General features: G+C 36.5%; 1 protein-coding gene and 1 long non-coding RNA gene across 2 annotated transcripts in view; one reads left to right on the forward strand and one right to left on the reverse strand.

The window, feature by feature from the left end:
* LOC110909066 overlaps positions 1-7,185 on the reverse strand; it is a 129,913-nt gene extending 122,728 nt beyond the window's left edge. The window contains exon 1 of the mRNA XM_035982663.1: positions 7,020-7,185. The gene's annotated coding sequence lies outside the window, so the exon portion shown is untranslated. The remainder of the gene's footprint in view (positions 1-7,019) is intronic.
* On the forward strand, positions 5,345-6,061 carry LOC110909060. Its single transcript, XR_002575100.2, has 2 exons — positions 5,345-5,697; positions 5,804-6,061. It is a non-coding gene; the product is annotated as an uncharacterized LOC110909060 (long non-coding RNA).
* Positions 7,186-21,013: the final 13,828 nt, after the last annotated feature.

The following is a 21,013-nucleotide window of genomic DNA, read 5'->3' on the forward strand; positions in this document are numbered from 1 at the left end:
TCGTTACCGGTACATGTACTCATTTTTATGGTTTATTGTCGGATAACGAATATTATGCCGCTACCGTAGTGAATGGAGCTACAACTGGACGAACAAAATTGATTTCAGTATTGGTATCTATTTTTATTGTTTTGCTTTCAATAAGCTAACACCGTGTACATATTGACATCCGTATGACCTGTATTCATTTTTATGGTTTATGGTTTCGATAATTTTTCGTTAAGGCAACTCTGTATGTGACGATAAATAAATATCGATACCAATACTTTGGTAATCTGAATCAATCGATATCGTTCGAACACCATCGGTGTAGATACATTTGTTTGTTTTTATGGTTTTCGGTTAATATAAAACACGTGTTGCTTTCTGTATGAAATGCATGTATCGTATCAATACTATAATGAACTGAACTGATACCAATCCAATACTCGCGGTAATGTATCGCCGCAACGCGCGATAAAATAACCTAGTTATCTATATGAATCCAAAGTCTCGATGAATAGTACTTTATAATTTTAAAGTGTATATTTTTATTTTTAAGTAATATTTGTTTATTGTTTACTTTGGTTTTATTAATGGTTTGTTATGGTACTGATACGATATAAATATATGGTATAGAAAACAATACGTGATTTACATCTTTGATAAAAACGAACACCGGTATCGTCACCAGCACCGATGTTGTTCGAACGACATCGATTGTTTCGGGTTATCACCGTACTGGTACCGATGTTGTTAGCTACGATACGGTAGAGATACGGTGTCAGTTTATCAAACATAAAACCATGAAAATGAATACATACCGGTGCCAATGTTGTTCGGTTCGGTTTGGTACAATATAATAGCGATATGGTGTCAGTTTAGCGAAAGCAAAAACATAAAAATAAAAGTAGGTACTGATACATATGTTGTTTAGTCGATTTCAATTCGATTTGGTAAGGCAGCGACACCCGTCGCATTATGCGGGGGAATCTCACTCTTATATATGAATACATACTCTTCATGTATAAAAACTCAATTAATAATTAAAGATTTCTGCAGCCCAGGTTCATCTCATATAAAAATCTATTCTAGCTCTTTGATTGATTGAGGGTTTGATATGGGTTCATTGTTTGGATGTGGTGAAGTGTTTAATTCTCTAAATATATTAAACCAAATTTTTATATTTAGTTCAACTATAAGTTATATATTTTTCGTCCAATTATAAATAAGTTATATATATAATTGATTTTTCTGTTTCTTTACTATAACTAACATAATCGATACTTTTAAAAATAACATATGTATTGATATTTGTTCTTATGCTTTTATCGATCTTCTTACCGTGTCATGACAAACCGATCCGATGTTGATCTAAATCGGTACCGGTAAAACCGTTGTTGGTTACTAGTACATATGAATTCTAAAAGCTCATGAACAGTGTTTTTATTATACATATGAATTCTAAAAGCTCAGTGTTTTTACTTTTGATTTTCAATTTGTTTATTTAAGTTGATCTATTTTCATTTTTAATATTTGGTCTATTTTGATTTTAAATATTTGATCTATTTTGAGTTTCTAAAAAGGTACGATAACATTTATTTGTTAAGTTTTTTTACAATACTTTATCATTTAGTTTGCGTTTATTTTTTTAATAATTAGTAAGTTAATATTAAAAAATCTAACTCTGTTTGTAACTATGTTTTTTCAACATTACATATGAATACCATGTCGTTATCGTACTAAACCAAATCGGAACCGATGAATTGTAATTTATTATTTTTAGGTATTTATTTACTTTTTAGTAATATTTATTCTTTCATTTAATTTAGTTTCTTGCATTCTATGTTTTTTTTTGCAACATTGTGATGTAAATTTTATTGAAAACGGATACTGTGCTTCTATCGTATGAAACCGAAATAAGATGTATATTTTATTGAAAACGGATATTGAGTTTCAACTGTACCAAAACGAACTAAAACGGTCGAACAACATTTGTAACGGTGCCGATATTTATTTTTATTGTCTTTGCTTTCGATAAACTAACACAAGATCGCTACCATACCATACTGAACAACATCAGTACATGTACCTATACTCACTTTTATGGTTTTCTGTTTGATAACAGATAACATGCCGCTACGATAGTGAACCAACCTGGAACAGTCCGAACAACATCGAAATCGGCACCAATATTTATTTGTTTATATCTTTGGATAAACTTACACCATATCGCTATCATACCGTACCGAACAACATCGGTATTGGTACCTATATATTCATTTTTATGATTTACGGTTTTGATGAATTTTCATTTATACAACTCTGTTTGCAACGATATTAGAATATTAGTACCAGTACCCTGATGTGATAATCTGAACCGTTTGAACAACATTGGTTTACCGGTGTTTGTTTTTATCGTTTTTCGATTGATGTTAAACGCGTGTTGATTTCTATGTTGAGTGCATGTATCGGACTCGTACCTTAACAAACCGAACCAATACCGATTGAATGCTCGCGGTAAGGTATCGCTGCAACGCGCGGGCAACCAACCTAGTTTTATATATATTGTTTACGAAGTACCATGAATAGTAATTTTAATTTTAAAATGATATGTAGCTTTTTGATATTTTATTATATCAATATATTATTTTATATAATTACTTTTAACATATTTTTAGTTTTTCCTTTTATTATTATACTAGGTTAGAACCCCGTGTATCACACGGGTTGAATAAATATAGTTTTATATATTTAATAATAAAAAGTTATATGTTTATGAACCCCGTATATTGTACGGGTTAAATAAATGTAATTTTATATATCAAATAATTAAAAAATTATATCTTTAAAAAACATATGTATTACACAGATTAAATAAATGTAATTTTGTATACTAAATACTAAAAACGTCGTATCTTTAAAAAAAACATGTGTATAATCGGGTTGAATAAATCTACCAAATAATAAAAAATTACATCATTAGAAACCCTGTATATTACACATGTTGAATAGATCTAAAAATGAGTTATATCTTTAAAAACCATGTGTATTACACAGATTAAGTAAATGTAATTTTGTATATTAAATACTAAAAACGTCGTATCTTTAAAAAACCCATGTATAGCCGGGTTGAAAAATCTAACAAATGATAAAAAAAATTATATCCTTAAAAAACCTTGTGTATTACACGTGTTCTAATTTTACATAGCAAATGATAAAAAGTTATATCTTTAAAAACTTTGTGTATTATACGGGTTATAAAATTGAACTTTGAATAGTAAATAATAAAAAATTATTTTTAAAAACCCAACATTTTACACGAGTTGAATAAATATAATTTTGTATACCAAATAATAAAAAGTTATATTTTTAATAAATTAGGATAACATTTAATATTAATTTATTATTTATATATTTAATATAAGATAAGTAGGAAAGAGAGGTATTTATTTTAAAAATATATTAAATTAATAATTTAGATTTAAAAATAATATTTTATTAAAACATGATAAGATTTAATATTAATTTATTATTTATTTAATTAATATAAAATAATTATAGATTTGAAAATAGCTTCAATTAATGACACGACTTATCACCAATGAAAAATAGTTGATACCGATAGGTGAGGGTGGCAGAATCATCAACTTAGATTCCATCAACCTTAATAAAACTTATACAACTCGACATTAATGAATTAAATATATTTAACAATTTCAATACTATTGTATATTAATATTTAGTGCAGTATAAATAAAAACGATGCTCAATTTAATTTTAAATTTAAAATTTATCTATAAATTACTGATGCCCTCATTGAATGACATGTGTCTCAAATCAGGTTTCTTTTATTATATAGTATAGATTTACTTTTAGCTTTTAACGTATTTTAATTTTTTCTTTTCTAAAACCATATTTCTTTTATCATTTATTTTTGTTTTAATAATTCTTTTCTCTTTTTTTTTTAATTCATCTTAGCTTTCTCAATTAGTTTGATATTTCTTTAATAACTTATGTTCGTTATTTTTTTAAACTTAAGTACGTAGTTTTGTTTAATTTTTACCCTCGAACAGTATAAATTTTATTAAAAACAAATATATATTCCAAAAAATGTATTTATTTGGTATCGTAATATGGTACGATGATATCATCTAAACCGATTCTAACGGTTAGGCTTTCTAAACAACATGCTACATTTTCAAATAACGTTTGTTTTACATTATCATTTGCTCTGTTTCGTGACAACACGCGACGTAAAGAAAACCTAGTTTTGTTTAAAACACATACCTCTTTATTTTCACCCATCATTTTATTTAAAACACATACCTCAATGTTTCCGCCCATTTATTTAACACACCACATATCACTACCAACATATTATGACATATATCTTACGTAAAAAAACAAGTTAAAAATATTAAATACCAACAAAAACTAGAAATTGGAAATTAAAAACTAATCGAAACAATTCTTTCTTAAAATTTAATGAAAATCAAATTTCCAGTTAATATATTAATTTACTAGGTTATAACCCTGTGTATTACACGGGTTAAGTAAATAAAATATCAAATAATTAATAACGAAGATTTAACAATTATAAAACGATATTTTAAAACACTTTTCTGATATCCAAACACAATTTTGTTTTATGTATGATCAAAACTTGTGATGTTTGTTAAGTTTATAAATATGAAAACATTTGAACCATCGATTAGAAGACAGACTGTATCATCGACTTTCTCATGATGTGAACCCAAGTTTTATTTAAATAACAGTGGTCTTAATTTATCAGTTCTAAAAATATTGTTGAAATATGACATAATATTTTATTCAACACGTGCAATATACAAGTTTTTTAAAGATATATCTTTTTTATTATTTATTATATAAAATTACATCTGTGCAACCCGACACAGGGTTCTAACCTATTAATTGTATATTAATCCGCTGTTAAATGAGCAGATCTATATTAACATATTGTATTGTATAATTTAGGTAAACCTGAAAAAAAATATATGTAAATTTTCTTTTATCAAATCAATATCCATATGTCGACATAAAAACTTGATATAAACGAAATACGTGATCTATGCTCTAGATAACGACTACATAAATAAAATTACACTAAAAACAAACTGAGATATTTTAGTTCTTCAACACATCTATCCTTTAAAAAAAAACGCAAAAGAAACAATCATAACAATAACAATAACTTAATAAATAAATAAAAGTTGATAAATCTAGTTTAAATAAAATAATAATTATCTATAATTAAGTAATAGTAGATCGTCTAGAATAATAACAAGTGTGCTTTTATTAGTTTCTTTTATTATAGTAGTTAGATTAATATTTTATCAATTCTTAACAATCAAAACTAATTTACTCTGCTTCACAAACAAAGCAACGCAACAGGCGACGCATGTACGTAAACGAAATGGTGCACTTCTTCGAAACGAATTCTTTTTTACAGCAGTGCCCGATTATGCCCTCCTTCAAAACGTGCCTGATTACGCGATGATGCCCATAATCGAATCAATTTTTTCTTCATTCTCTTCTTGTTGAATGGCGTTAACGAGAATTCACAAGGAACACTTTCAATGATTTCATCCCCTGTTTCACCAACTCCATGCAATCGCCCTTCTCCCCAAAACCCTTTTTAAACCCCCCCAAACACCCATCGTAAATCAAGAACAATAGTTACGATCACACCCCAAGGTAATATTTCAAATTGTTTCCAATCGATTCAATCTCTTTTGTTTTCTATGTTAACACATTTGTTTGTCTGGATAGATAAGTATATTTCTTTTGATTAAAAATGCAGTCAAAGAGATTTGAAAGAACATGGCAAACAGAGGCAAAAATTTCCCTCTTTATATATAGATTCAGAAAGGAGAATCAATAACACAATTTCCCTATTTATCTGTAGATTCGGAAAGGAAAATCAGTTATGTTTCTTTATATGTTTTCGTTATATATATTGAAGATGATTTGACTGTGGTTTGAGTCTTGTTTCTTTTCCGGTCAAAGGAACTATTGTAATGCCCTGTTCTTCGTTCATTTTTTATCGGAGATTTAGAGTGAAAATGTATTATTTGCACAACGAAAAAAGTGGTTTATGCCTTTTGACTATCACCACTAAAACAAGAAATTCAATTCTTTGAGAAAACTCCAAGATCTTTGCCTAATTTTTTAAACAAACAAATAAAGTTTTGTGATCGGAACCGTCCATCACGGTTTATGCCGAACCTTTCTGTTTGGTACAAAAAGTTAACGGATATAACGGTTTATGCAGAACTTTTTATGGATGGTACATTGTTACCAAAAACTAATGGATATTGGAACCAGGATCACCATTGAACATAATTTAACTATAAGGATCAACATCGTATTGGCATACATCGAGTTTTTATGAATAGGACTTTTGATATTTTGGGTGCTGTTTCTTTATCACCCAAAAATCTTTTGAATTGTGCGTCCTATTTATACAACTTCATAATACATAAATCTGATTAAAAAAAATCTCAAAGCGACTTACATTTATGTGACTGGAATCAAGATCCAGTTTGCCCTTTGATAAAGGTTATTATTGTTTTTTTATGGCAGATATTCGTAAACAATATTATCATATTGGGCTTGGTCATTGGTCGTCTAACTCTCAAGTCTCAAAACAGAATCATGTTGTGTTCTCCATTTACTTATTTATTTTTTTGGAAAACAAAGATGTTTCCTTTTTATGGATAATATCTAATTTTAATAAAGATAATAGAGTTGGTTATTGGAGGACATAACTGGTCCGCAAATTTTGGGATCTTGAGAGATTTTAGAACTGATTACACTGGAACGTACATCCTATTCGAAAAAAACGAATTCATACGGTATTTTCAATATTCTTAAAATTACAATCCTGTTCTTGTTAGTCTACAAAAATAAACTCTGAGACAATTTTGGCCTAAGTTGACTGTTTTAAACGGTCTCTTAACCAATGGTAAATTTGGTGTAAAGCTAAAAATTCACTCCTAATTAGTCTACAGATATACCTTCAATGAGAGATCGGCAAACTTGTGAAGTTTCCGGAAATGTCGTTGATTTCCTCTTGCTGCTGCCGTGGCTAGTAGTTACCCTCCGCGATTTGTGCCATCTTCAATTGTATGTCAGGGTGACTAGAGGATTTTTAAGTATGAATGAAAGTTGAATGGCGTTGAGCTTTGAGATGGTTTGGAGATCTATTCCATGATTTATATTTGAGTTAAATGTAAATTTATTCATGTGGTTTGGGTTATTTTGACAATTTAGTTCAAAGGTTTCATGTTTTGTTTATGAATCCAAAAAATTTCACCGTTGTCATTTTAGTCCACTGGGTTAATTCTGTCCATTTTTTCTTTTAACGAGAAGGTCAGTTCGACCATTTTATAGGGCCAATTGCCCTTCTAGTTAACAGAATTACATATAAAATGACCAAATTGTTCTTCTCATTAATAGAAAAAATGGTTGAAGTTAACCCAGTAGACTAAAATGGCAACGATGAAATCTTTTTAGAACCACAGGTGAAAAATGAAACCTTTGAACTAAAGTGTCAAAATAACCCAAATCACAGAGACTAAAATGACATTTAACTCTTTGTATTTTATATAAAATCTAATTTTGTCCATCAACGACAACTTGAGTAGAAATTTGGAAGTAAATGTGCCATGTGAAGTAAGGGTACTATGTACTATGTATTAATAATGGTCGTATTATTATTGGCACACTTTAGGGATTAAATCGACACCATCAATACGCATCGTATAAGCCTATACGATTCGTATTGAGATGGGTTCAAACTTCTATGTCTGTCAAAGGCTGACAATGTCCCCTTACCAAAAAGTAATACGCATCGTATAGGCACATGCGATGCGTATTGGAGGTGTCGATTTAAGTTTTTAATTTTGTAAGGTAGCTTCCTGTCACGCGGTAGCTTTCCGTCACGTGAACGATGAAGCAGCACTTTGGACATTTGTCGGTCTTCAAACATCTAGGAAACATCATTTGAGAATACCCCTGATTTTATCGAAGTTGTAGAATGAGATCCTCCACTGTTGGGCTATCATCTTTCAACCCCATTTTCCCTAAATTTATCGATTCTGTTTTTCAACAAGGATGTAATGCAATGATTCCTCTCAATTGAATAAACCGACACTTGCTTCATAGGACTCACTTGAATCGTCTCGGATGTAATAACAGTACGTTTAGCATCCGTGCCTGCTTGAATTGTAGAAAGCAAAGGATAACGAAGATGAACATTGTATTTATCACGAAAGTACTGAACAACCGAGATAACAACTCCGGTTTCATCAGCTGCATTTGGAACAGGAGAGTTGAAAAAACTGCAATTGGAATTGATCTTGGAACAGCATACTCTTGTTACCATATGACACATGATAAAAGCGCTTCTCTAGAAAATCTGGGATTATGTTTCGCAAATTGGGAACCACATATTTGCTTCAAGATTTACGTCTGATGTCCAAGTTTGATCACATTTGACTTCATCTGCGGTAGTCCAATGACTTTCTTCCCACGTGTCTGCACCGTGATCTTCATATTCTTGGTTCAATACCAACTCATCTTTAGTAGTGTTTGTTTGAGAACCTGATTCAGATACACAACGGTTCTCCAATTCCAGATCAGTAAGCAAATACACAACGGTTCTCCAATTCCAGATCAGTAATGTAACGAGAAGCGTTGAGATAGCGGATATCCATCAAGCTCAAAAAGAAAACTTGTGTTTCCCATAGTCACAAACGATTGCGGTTTGTATTTCGCATAGCCACCGTTTCCGTAGTAAAAAACGGTTGCGGTTTGCAGATTCAATCTTCATTGCTTCATTAAAATTAACAAGTCAGTCTCTTTGCACCGTGAACTTCATATTCTCGGTTCAATACAGAAACCACTAGCAGAAGAACCTGACATGTCTTCATGTTACGGAGAATGTTCTCAAAATTGAAGGAAACGGAAAAATGGTTGCTGAAGTTTCGTCTTCTATGATGATTCGAAACATTCCGAATAACTACACAAAGATTTGTTGCATACTGATTATTGAAAAGATTTGTTGAAATCGAAGAAAAGAGTAAAAAAGATGAATTGAGGCGTGCATTGTTTAAATCTGAATCAGTTGGTATGTGTTCATATCAGCGTTGTTTATCACCCAGTGTGAGCATTGGAAGCCCGACAAACAGTCTTGCAATTATATCGTGTTAAGATGTTTCTAACTAAACCCTTGAATCCCAGTGCTTCTCTAAAAATATTTGTTTCTTTTGCTAGTGTTTCCCATAGTAAAAAACGATTGCGGTTTGTATTTCGCATAGCCACCATTTCCGTAGTAAAAAACGGTTGCGGTTTGCACAGTCAATCTTCATTGCTTCATTAAAATTAACAAGGCGGTCTCGGTTGCATATTTTAGAGAGCCCTTTAAGTACGGATCCTATAGCTGCATTTGGAACAAGAAGTCCAACAATCCGTTCATTATCTGTTGTTGTCTAAACAATATGAATGCACGCAACGAATTTGACAACTGTGACAGCTTATTAAAAGTATAAATCACCTCCAATCCTTTCCTGGTCAAATCACACACTATAAAGTTTAAACTTATCGTGTGTTGTAGTTTGGAAAGATGACCGAATAGAGATCTGAAGAACAAACTGTGGAGAGCTTGTTTGCGTTATCCTTCAACATACGCTAAAATACTCCAGAATACGAAAAAATAAAATACATGAAAATATGCTAAAATACGCTGCAATATGTTAACATACGTCATATTACGAAAAAATACATGAAAATACGTTATAATACGCCGAAGTACGTAAAAATACCCTAAAATAGGTTAAAATAAGCTAAAATACGTTAGAATACGCTCAAATATGTCAAAAATACTATAAAATACGCAACAATATGTTAGAATACGCCAAAATAGACAAAAATACGTCAAATACGCGACTAATGATATTTCCACACACGTATACATATAACACGACACTATGGAGTACAAGTGGATTTCAAACAAAACTATACGTAATCATAGAATACGATATTCGCACGGAACCGAACATGTCACACCCTTAAAATACCACATGCGGAAACCCCCACGAGGCGTGTGACGTACCAGGATCTAGCCACCAATCACATTGAACTCATAGGTATATTTAAGAGTAAACTGTCATTTTGGTCCCTGTGGTTTGGACAGTTTTGCCATTTTAGTCCAAATCTCAAATTTTTTAAATCTGTGTCCATGTGGTTTGCATTTTGTTGTCATTTTAGTCCAAATCTCAAAAACTCTCATTTTTTACTGTTCCAACATGCCTTTTTTGTCTTTTTGTGCAGGGGTATATTTGTCCAAGTACATTTCATTAAAACATTTTCTTAATTAAAAAACCCCCAAATAAATACCCTATCAGTTCTTGTTCCCCATTTACATCATCTTCAACCTCCCAAATAAAACCCTAACCAGAGATCATCTTCAACCCAAAAAAAAACCCTAACCCACAGTAGATCGGTACATCATCTTCCCCAACTAAAACCCTAACCCACAGTAGAACAATATGAACATTATGCTGAAGTAGATGCTGACATAAGTGAACAATATGAACAAGCCTCCACCACTGCCACTGTCTTCCAAAATCACCATCGGTCATCATCATCAGTCCTCTTCGTCATCGTCCCCACGCTATTTCTACTGCTACCGCTGCCGGTGCGGCCGCCGTTGCCGGCGCCGCCGCCGTTGCCGGCTTTCCTTCATATATCATCTCTCTTTCTTTCTTCGCCATTTTCTTCCTCACATCATCTCTGGGACATTAGTGTGTATAATCAGCTGAACGACAGATAGGAGGTAGAGGGTTTTGGGTGAGAGATAGGTGGGTGCAGGTATGTACAAGGAAGAAAAAGGGGGGTTAAGGCTTGCTTGTCGAACAGGTAGAGAGAACTAGCTCTTGGCCGGAACTCCGGCTCCGGCGACTGGAGGGTTCTGATCAGATGAGGGAGAAAAGGTGTGCGGCTGATGAAGGATTTTAGGGTTTTATCTTTTGAGGCCAGGGATTTTATTAAAGGATAGGGGGTTTTCTATGAATATTGAATATTAATAAGGGTATATAAAGGAATTAATAATTTATTTACTTTAGTTTTTTAATTAAGAAAATGTTTCATGAAATGTACTTGGACAAACATACCCCTGCACAAAAAGATAAAAAAGGCATGTTGAAACAATAAAAAATGAGAGTTTTTGAGATTTGGACTAAAATGGCAACAAAATGCAAACCACAGGGACCCAGATTTAAAAAGTTTGAGATTTGGACTAAAATGGCAAAACTGCCCAAACCATAGGGACAAAAATGGCAGTTTACTCTATATTTAAATAAAACTTTCATTATCAACATTAAGTGTTACAACGTTACAAACAATTCACAGTATACAGCGGAAGCTTAATTCATTCGTTAAGTGTTTATAAACCACATGTAAAAAAAAAACATTAGTCTTGTGTAGCGATTCCATGTATCTCGACCCATGACCACTCAAGCCTCCCAGACGGCAAGTTCCTACAGTATGCACCTAAAGGCCTGCAAGGCATGTAACAACGAATCAACAACAAAGTTGAGCGAGTTCACAGTTGGTTGTCCATTTTAAAGTGGTTCCAAAAACCATAAGTTCTTTCGAAAACCAGCAGTTAATCAGTTTCACGTTTCCCAATCCATAACCAGTGGGGGCTACCCCTTATTAACCACTAGACCCGTTACTTATCGACCACTGTCTGAAGTAAGTTGGTGCCCTAACGTCAATGTCTATCATCACTGACTGGTGCCCAGATCCAATAGTTCACGCCCGTCCTCTGCGGCACGGTGTGAGGCTTGTCAAACCTAAATAGCGCTATCTAACTAATGACCCGCTCGCCATTGGCCCGACGATTAAGTCGATATAAAATGATGGACTTCATGATAGTGATTTTGGTCTAGTATCAATGTTATCACCCTTCAATAAAGAGGATGTGGTACGTGTCCCCAAACCAGGAGATCACGCAGGTTCTGATTAATCCTTAGTACATGTTATCACCCTTCAATAAAGAGGATGTGGTACGTGTTCCAAACCAGGAGGTCACACAGTTTCCGATTAAATCCTTTACCTATTCCCAACCACCGGGAATCCCATGCCTTGTAGAAAGTGTGAACTCACCTTAGGTTAGCCCGACAGATACACAAAGAGGTAAATCAAGCTGCTAGTTGTCAACCACTTCCTAACATGGTTACCATACAAGTCAGGTCTAGGTTCAAATAGTGCACGTAGGTTTACACATAAGCTAACAAGTTACAACACATAGTGAGCATGGCAAACACATCAACAATATTAACAGTAGCATACAGTTCACATAGACATAACCCAAACTTGTGCGACTTCGAGTGATTGGGCTGTTATGGTTGTGCAAGCCCAATCCTCTTGTGCGATCCAAAAGATGAAGCCCAAAAGATAATCGGCCCAACCTGTTGTGCGTCCAGCACAATATTGTGTGACTCACAACGGGTTGTGCGACTCAGAAACATACCTGGCCCAAAACGTGCAACCCAATACTCATTCAACCCAAACAATTAAACAAACACTTAATCTTGTGCGATCCAAATGGACTTGTGTGATCGAGGTTTTGGGCTGTTCGGCCCAACAACTTAAACATTTTGAGCGGCCCCAATATCAAACAACTAATCTTTTGTGTGTGTGGCCCAACATATTGTGCGATCGGCACAGACTTGTGCGATCCACAGTATATTGTGCGATCATGCAATATAATGTTGTACACAGTGCTTTAACAGTTGTACCCTAGAATATCCTAGCTTGTGCGATTAGGAGCTTGTGCGACTGAGCTCTTGTGTGGCAAGTTTCCTTAAATCATGGCAATCAGTTACTCAATTCAACAGTTTCCATCTATGCATTCATCGATCAAGTCAAAGAATTTATCAATTACATCTCATGAACCCCAACTAATCATCTAATCATAACTAATAACTCATCATCATCAGAAATCAAATGAAGGGGTAGGTTACCATACAAATTCTTAAATCTTCAATCATCAAACAACCAACAACATAACAATATACGATTTGGATCAAAACACCCTTTTATTTCACAAACATTTATTCATAACAATTATCTAATCAATCTTGTAACCACCAATTACAACATAAGACATCATCACATCAGCCACCTTCTCTAGATTAATACTTGTGTACAGAATCATGTTTCTAACAAACCCTAGATCTATTTACACCCCATGCAATACCACAAGAATTCTAACAGTTTAATATGCCAAGAATCATAACATCGAATGCCAAGCAGGGACATAATTCACAACACAATATAATATCATGCAACCAAGTACCATAAGAAAACTCAATTCAATCAATGGCAAAGGTGTACTAACCGAAAGGGACCGAGATGGAATCAAGAAGGTCTTCGAGGGACTTGGAATGACCGTCGGCTTCGAAAGTAAAGGAGGGCTGTTGCCGTCGGGTTCGAGAGGGGAAGAAAGAGAGTGTAGGGTTTGCAAGTTTTCTTGTTTTGCAAATAATGAAGAAACAAAACCCCATAAAGGTTATGTGTTGGTTTAAATAGAGGAGTGGGCCGAACCCTTGCATGGACTTCCCCCTTGTCTCGAGTTCAAGCATAGTGGGCCGAGTTCGAAGAGTGGGTAAAGACATAGTGTGCGGCCCAAAAGATGTTGTGCGATTGGCTAATGTTGTGCGACCAAGTGTTATTCAATATTCTTACTTATAATACAATCACACAAAATACGTAACATACAATTTATAATCATTCATTAAAACCAATATATCACATAATCACATAACGTTCACCCTGGTTACACCTAAGTACAAAGAAAGGTTCTGAAATACGAGTTGTCACATCATCCCCAAGTTGAAAGAAATTTCGTCCCGAAATTTAGCACGTAGCTACTGTGAAAGCTAGTTAGGTTGCATGGTTTCCTGATTTTCCTGGGGTGTCACATCATCCCCCCGTTGGTTTGGAATTTTGTCCCGAAATTCCGCAGTAGCTTCAGCCTCAGTAGTGGTTTCATTGTTCTCGAACAACTGGGGATATTTGTGTTTTATTTGGTCTTCTCGTTCCCAGGCAAACTCTGGGCCACGACGGGAGTTCCAACGAACTCGAACAATAGGTATCCTGGTGCTTTGAGAATCTTGACCTCCCGGTCCAAGATTTCCACTAGTTCTTCGATAAATCGCAACTGATCATCGATGGTGAGCTATTTGAAAGAACTATGAGGGTTTCATCTGACAGACACTTCTTCAGATTTGACACATGGAATACGTTGTGAACTCCACTAAGTTCTTCGGGTAGATTCAATCTGTAGGCCATCTTGTCAATTCTCTCCGTGATTTCGAAAGCTCCAACATATCATGGGTTGATTTTTGTCTCGTATACCAAAACGAACTACACCTTCCCAAGGTGAGACTTTAAGTAGTACTCGATCCCCAACCTGGAACTCGAGTGGTTTCCTGCGCTTATCAGCGTAGCTTTTCTGACGGTCACAAGCTGCCGCTATTCGTTGTCGTATCTGAGCAATCTTGTCTATTGTGTCTACGACGAGTTCTGGGCCAGTGATTCGGCTGTTTCCAACTTCTGCCCAACAAAGGGGTGATCGGCACCCCTGTCCGTACAATGCCTCAAACGGAGCAGCCTGGATGCTGGTGTGGTAACTGTTGTTATACAAAAACTCTGCTAAAAGGAGGTGTCTTTCCCAGCCGTTGCCAAAGCCGATTACACATGCTTGAAGCATGTCTTCAAGAGTTTGGATGGTGCGTTCAGTCTGACCATCCGTTTGTGGATGATATGCTATGTTCATGTCTAGACGTGAGCCAAAGGATTTGTGCATCGCTTGCCACAAATCAGATGCAAGTCGTGGGTCGCGATCAGAAATAGTGGAGGTTGGCACCCCGTGCCTAGAAACTACTTCTTTCAGGTAGATGCCTGCAAGTGTAGAGAACTTATCCGTTTCCTTGATGGCTAGAAAGTGTGCTGGTTACGCGACAAAATCCATGGCAGTCTGTTTTCGCTTTCGATATGGGTGTTTTTGGTTGCTAACACTTCACTTTGACTTTCCCATATGTCAAACATCATTCCCATACCTAGCTAGGTGGGCCTTCATGCCCGATTACCAGCACAAGGTTTATAAATCCTAATGCCTCTCGCCAAAACTCAAACGCCTAGAATATTGAAGCCGGTGTGCTTTGCTCAACACGAGTTCCCTACAGTTGCCGTATAATGAGACCCACATTCGTTCCATGAGGTAACGAGTATCGTCCAACCTGTCAAAGGTTGCTTCTCCATGCCCCGCATGGGTTCAACTTGAAAATCCTCTTCCTTCAGTTCTCTAGTTTGAACAGAGCGAGTCTGATCAGGTAAGTTAGAGTCGATAGTGAGCTGCAAGCTCGTGCACGTTCAAGTTTCATAGTTGTAATCATCCTAAAGTTCCCTTCAGCGATGCCATTAACTGATTTAGCTTTGTCGAAGCCAAGGTACACGGGAGGCCCTTGTGATCGGTCTAAATAACGCTTCTGGTACCGTCCAAGTAATGCCTCCATCTAAAATCCCAAGGCCACGTTTTCATCGCCAGTTATGTGTCGTGCAGTTCCTCTTTGTAACTCCATAACGTAAGTCATCACTCTCTCGTGTTGCGTCAGTGTGTAACTGGGACTCTGATTCGGGCCATCGTGGTATACCTCTAAATCACCCGCACCCTCGGGTAAAGACGATGCTCGGTGCATTGCAGAGTTGGAATTCGAAAGCTGAAAAGGCGTCCTCCTGTTCCGTCTTTCACGAACACAGTACCCTACTGTGCTAAAGAGATTTAAGCGGTGTGACCTTCGAAAATCCTGTGGGTAAGCTGCGATAGTGATGCGTGTGTAGTGTAATATATTTTAGATGTATATTTAAGCCCCTTTTTACACTTTTAGCCAAGTTTTAAATTTATAAAACACGATATTTACTAACACTAAACACACATATGGGCAAGTGCACCCATCGTGGACGTAGTATAGTGTTGGTAAGATACCGAGGTCGTCCAAGGACACAAGAGCTTTTAATACCGGTTTATCCTCAACGTCTAATCAGATCAAAAAGTGAGAAAAATGTTTTAAACTAAGAAAAATAAAAACTAACTAAATGCTGAAAAATAAAATAAAATAAAAACAGATAGACAAGATGAATCACTTGGATCCGACACGTGTGTTAGTATAACCTTTGATTATTTTCGCACTTTTGCACTTGTTTAAGAGATTATCTTAGTTATTGTAGTAGGCCCCTCTTTTGAAGGCGACGTTACCCTCAACCCAGTAGTTTGAGTCAGCAAGGATACAATCCTAAAGGGTCGGATTATTGAAAGATAATGAATTAAGTTATTAATGCAAATTGTGGTAGGCCCCGCTTTTGGCGGTGACGTTACCCTCGGCTAAGTAGTCTGAGTCAGCAGGGATACAGTCCTAAATAGCCGGGTTATAGTATTAATAGTAGTTAACTTATGAGGGGGTCAAAGAGTTTGGATCCCCGCCATCCAATACCTATGGGCATTGAAGGAGATCCTACTAAATTTGACCCAGGTCCCAAGCAGGACCTCTAAACGCTGAACAAGGGCAAGACCCTTACCAAACCGTTCCCTTAACCCCCGACCAGGTAGCCAACATACCTCCATATAGACCGTGGAGATATGAATGGTGAAAATCTTTTATTTTATATAGACAGTAAAATAATGCCAAGACACCACGGACAAACGATAAGGAAAGATCACCTTCAACATAAGTAACTAGTTATTAAAGTCATTAATACAAAACCAAATAAAAAGTGAAAAAGATTAAAAATAAAAAGTATTATACTAAACACTTGTCTTCACCAAGTGATGTAAGAGACTTAGGCAAACATGGCCTTGATTGTCAAGAACTCTTACGATCAATCTTGGATCCCGAGACGACTCACACACTCTACGATGGACAATGGATGATGGTGGTGGATGATGGTGTTATGGTGGTGGTGGGTGGTGGATGGAGTGTGAGAGAGGTGGTGTGCCAAGGGATGAGATGGAATGAAACCAAGCACCCCTATTTATAGGCTGAACAGAAGGCTGGGCACGGCCCCGTGTCCGCTGGACACGCCCCCGTGCCCGTCTGACATTCTCTCTCTTCATTAATTGTAATTCGCAATTACAATTAATGCGCCTGCTGTACTTTCACCACGCCCCCGTGCCCGTTGGACACGGCCCCGTGGTGGGCAATGGAAGCTTCTACTGGTTTGTCTTTTCTACTGCTTCTTGGGCACGGCCCCGTGTTCGCTGGACACGGGGCGTGTTCAGTCTTCTGTTTTTTCTTCTTTGCCTTGGGAGGTGCCGTTGAGGGTCCGGGCAGTCTACTTTTATTCCTTTTCTTGTATTTATGCTAGAATTAGTTGTCTTTTTGCTTCTTTTGTGATTTTGAGCTCATTTCATCCTGAAAATACAAAAGAAAGACAAAAACACTCTTTTTCCAACATTAGTACTTAAAAAGGGTTAGTTTTATGCCTTAATTGATGTGATTTATATGTTGCATTTTACACACATCAAATACCCCCACACTTGAACTTTTGCTTGTCCTCAAGCAAAACTCTTTAAATGTTGCTTACACTCCCAAATGGAATAGGTAGAAGAGAAAGTTTTTTAGCTTGTCCTAGAGTGTCGGGAATCCAAGGTCTTTGTAAGTTTTATTTTTATTTATTTTACAATCCTATTCGTTATGATTTATTTTGAACGTTTCATAAGATAAATTACTTATTTGGGCATAGCATGCCTTATTAAAATTCCATTTATATACAAGTTCACATACCTCGCGGGGGATCACTCAACACTCGGCCGAAGGTGTAATTTTTAGTGAATCACTCGAGAGCGGCATGGAACTTACGCCTTCCATAGGCTTGCCAAGCAATCAATCCTCCTCCTTTTTAACTTTTTACCTTTGTAAATATCAAGAGGACTTTTTGGGTGAAGGGTTAGGCTTGGGTTAAAGGTGGGTGGTTGGGTTAGTTAGAAAAAAAGGGCGAAAATCGTAAAAAGCGTCGGTTTTCGTGACATACCTTGTTTTTAGTGACTTTTTATTTCGAAGTACTTCTCCAAACAAGCTTTTATATAGCTTTTGTTTGTTTTTGACTTCATCATTGTTTTTTTTTATCACATAAAAAGGCGAGTTTACGAAAAACCGAGCTTGTTACTAAAATAAAAGGGTGAAAAATAAAAAGGGTTTTTGGTGGGTAAAAAGGGTTTTGGGGTAATGAAATGAAAGGTTTAGGCTCAAAGGGGCTATCTAGGGGGATTTTGGGTAGGTGGTAAAAAAATTGAAAAATAATGGTTTAGAAAGAAAAATATGGTTAGTCCTAATGCCTCCATCACTTACTTACTTGGGTTTAAGTTGGTAAGGACCGGGAATGTATCGTCGTGGCAAGTTCTAGAGTTGTAAGATCCAAGCGGCTATTCACACAAGAAACGAAAAATGAGCATTTAGTCTAAATATGTATATCTTTATGCTCAATAAAGGCTCAAAACTCACTTTTGTGGGAATGGGTTTTTAATGTGGTCAAGTATATATAATCGAATTTTTAACTAGACTTGTTATGCCGTTTCGTAATTTTCTTATGTTGGTTCTTTGTTATCACGACGCTATCGGTTGTAAATTTGTAAAAATATAACCTTTTTAGAACTTGTTATTCCCAACTTAAACTAAGACAAGTAAATGATAAAAAAAATTGAAAAGTTTTTGAAAAAATTTGGGGTGTTTAGCGGTTCCAATAGAGTTTTGTGTAAGGCTTGTATTTAGGATTTGCAAAATTCAAGGTTTTAGCATCCCCCCCACACTTAAATTACACATTGTCCTCAATGTGTCCAAAAATAAGGTTTTTGGTTGATTAGAATGTGTAAAAGTAGGTTAAAAAGCAAAGATTTATGTTACTGGCATCCTGGACACGGCCCCGTGGTGACCGGGCACGGCCCCGTGGTCAGGTGCCAGTAACGAAAATTAAAGAATTAAAACAGAAGCCTGGACACGGGGGCGTGTCCGCTGAACACGGCCCGTGTCCAGTTACCTGAACTGGGTGTTTTTCTGCAGGTGGCTCAGCACGGGGTCGTGTTGGTTGGGCACGGCCCGTGTTGAGCCTTCTGTGATGGAGATTTGTGTCGGGTTGCTCTGTTCTTCGTGCATGGGTCCATTTTTCTCGTTCCCCTTTTTATCCATTACCACCATGAGTGTGTTTTATTCTGCAAAATAAAACTAAAGGATTAAACTAAACTAAGGATAGTTCCGCGGAATGCCTCCGTGGTGCGCCACGTTTAAAAGGGTCCTTGGCTAGACCCGATTCGAGGTTATATATTTTCTGAGTGGGATGCTTGGCGTCCCATGTTACACCGTCGGAGAGCAGCATCCAAGCTCGAATCAATAACCTTCATGTAATTGACCGGGTCGTCGTCTTCTATTCTCTTCCCAACTCCGAATTTCACTTCATCATCCCCATACCTCAAGGTGAGTGTCCCGTCATTCATATCCACCACTGCTTGGGCTGTGGCAAGGAAGGGTCTCCCTAGTATAAGGGGGACCTCGGTGTCTTCCTCCATATCGAGTATGACAAAGTCAGCTGGATAAACGAATCTGCTTACCTTTACCAAGACATTCTCGATGACACCTTGTGGGAATTTGACAGATCGATCAGCGAGTTGTATGCTCATTTTTGTAGGGCTCGTGGTTCCCAAGCCGAGTCTTTTGAACATTGATGAGGGCATGAGGTTAATGCTAGCCCCTAGGTCGGCTAAGGCATTGCGAACGGGCGATTCCCCAATTGAGCATGGAATCGTGAAGCTTCCGGGATCGATTTTCTTTTGGGGAAGTTTATTGAGCACGAGGGCAGAGCATTCTTCGCCTAAATTAACTAATTGCAAATTTTCAATTTTCCTCTTATGCGTAAGGAAGTCCCTCATGAATTTAGAGTATTTGGGCATTTGGGTTAGGACTTCGATAAAAGGAATATTGACGTGCAATTGTTTTAACAGACTTTCGAATTTTGCGAATTGCTCATTTGTCTTTTGACGAATTAACCTACCGGGGTACGGAACTCGAGGAGCCTTGGTCGGCTCTGGTGATGGAGGAGAGTTCTTCTCCTGCAGAGGTGTCGGTACTGTTTCTTCCGTTGGCGGTGGCACTTCTGCAGGCCCTACGGTGCGGTTTCGTAGTGTGATGAGGTGAACTTGCGCCTTTGGGTTTGTTTCGGTATTGCTAGGTAATGCGCCTTGCGGTCTCTCGGAAAAATTTTGAGCTATTTGATTTAATTGTTTTTCTATGTTTTGAATACTAGCTTGTTGATTTCTAAAATTAGATTCTAATTGTAGAAATCTTTCCGAGTTTTTCTTATCAGTGTCAGAGACGAGGCGAGATATAGTATCTTCGAGCCTTTCTCGCCCACCTTGTTGCTGAGTGAAATTTTGTGACTCATTTCTTGGTTGCTGAAAGTTTGTTCGTTGGATTTGTTGGTTACTACTATTGCCGGGCTCCCTCCAACCGAGGTTTGGGTGGCTTCGCCATCCTTGGTTGTAAGTTCCCGTTGGGGGACCCGACGGCCTAGGTCTATTATCAATGTAGTTTACCATTTCTTGTTGATTGTCTGTTTCTTTCATGCAACTCCAATTTTCATGTGACCCACCACATCCTTCACAAGCCATAACCGAGACTGTTTTTGTTATTTCTATTTTTTTATTTTTGAAGAAAGGGCCTCGATTTGGGCTTGTAAAGAAGTGCTTTCGTCGACCTTATGGGCGCCCGGGGCGATAGACTTATTTCCCCGGGGGGTATGCCATTGAAAATTGGTTTGAGCAATTTCCTCAATTTGATTATATATTTCGTGTGGGCGTCGATTACCTAAAAGTCCCCCGGAGCTAGAATCAAGTGTCTGCCTAGTGTGTGGCAACAATCCATTATAGAAAGTGGATACTTGTTGCCATATTGCG

Source organism: Helianthus annuus, chromosome 14, assembly GCF_002127325.2.
Source record: "Helianthus annuus cultivar XRQ/B chromosome 14, HanXRQr2.0-SUNRISE, whole genome shotgun sequence".
Taxonomy (NCBI): Eukaryota; Viridiplantae; Streptophyta; class Magnoliopsida; order Asterales; family Asteraceae; genus Helianthus; species Helianthus annuus.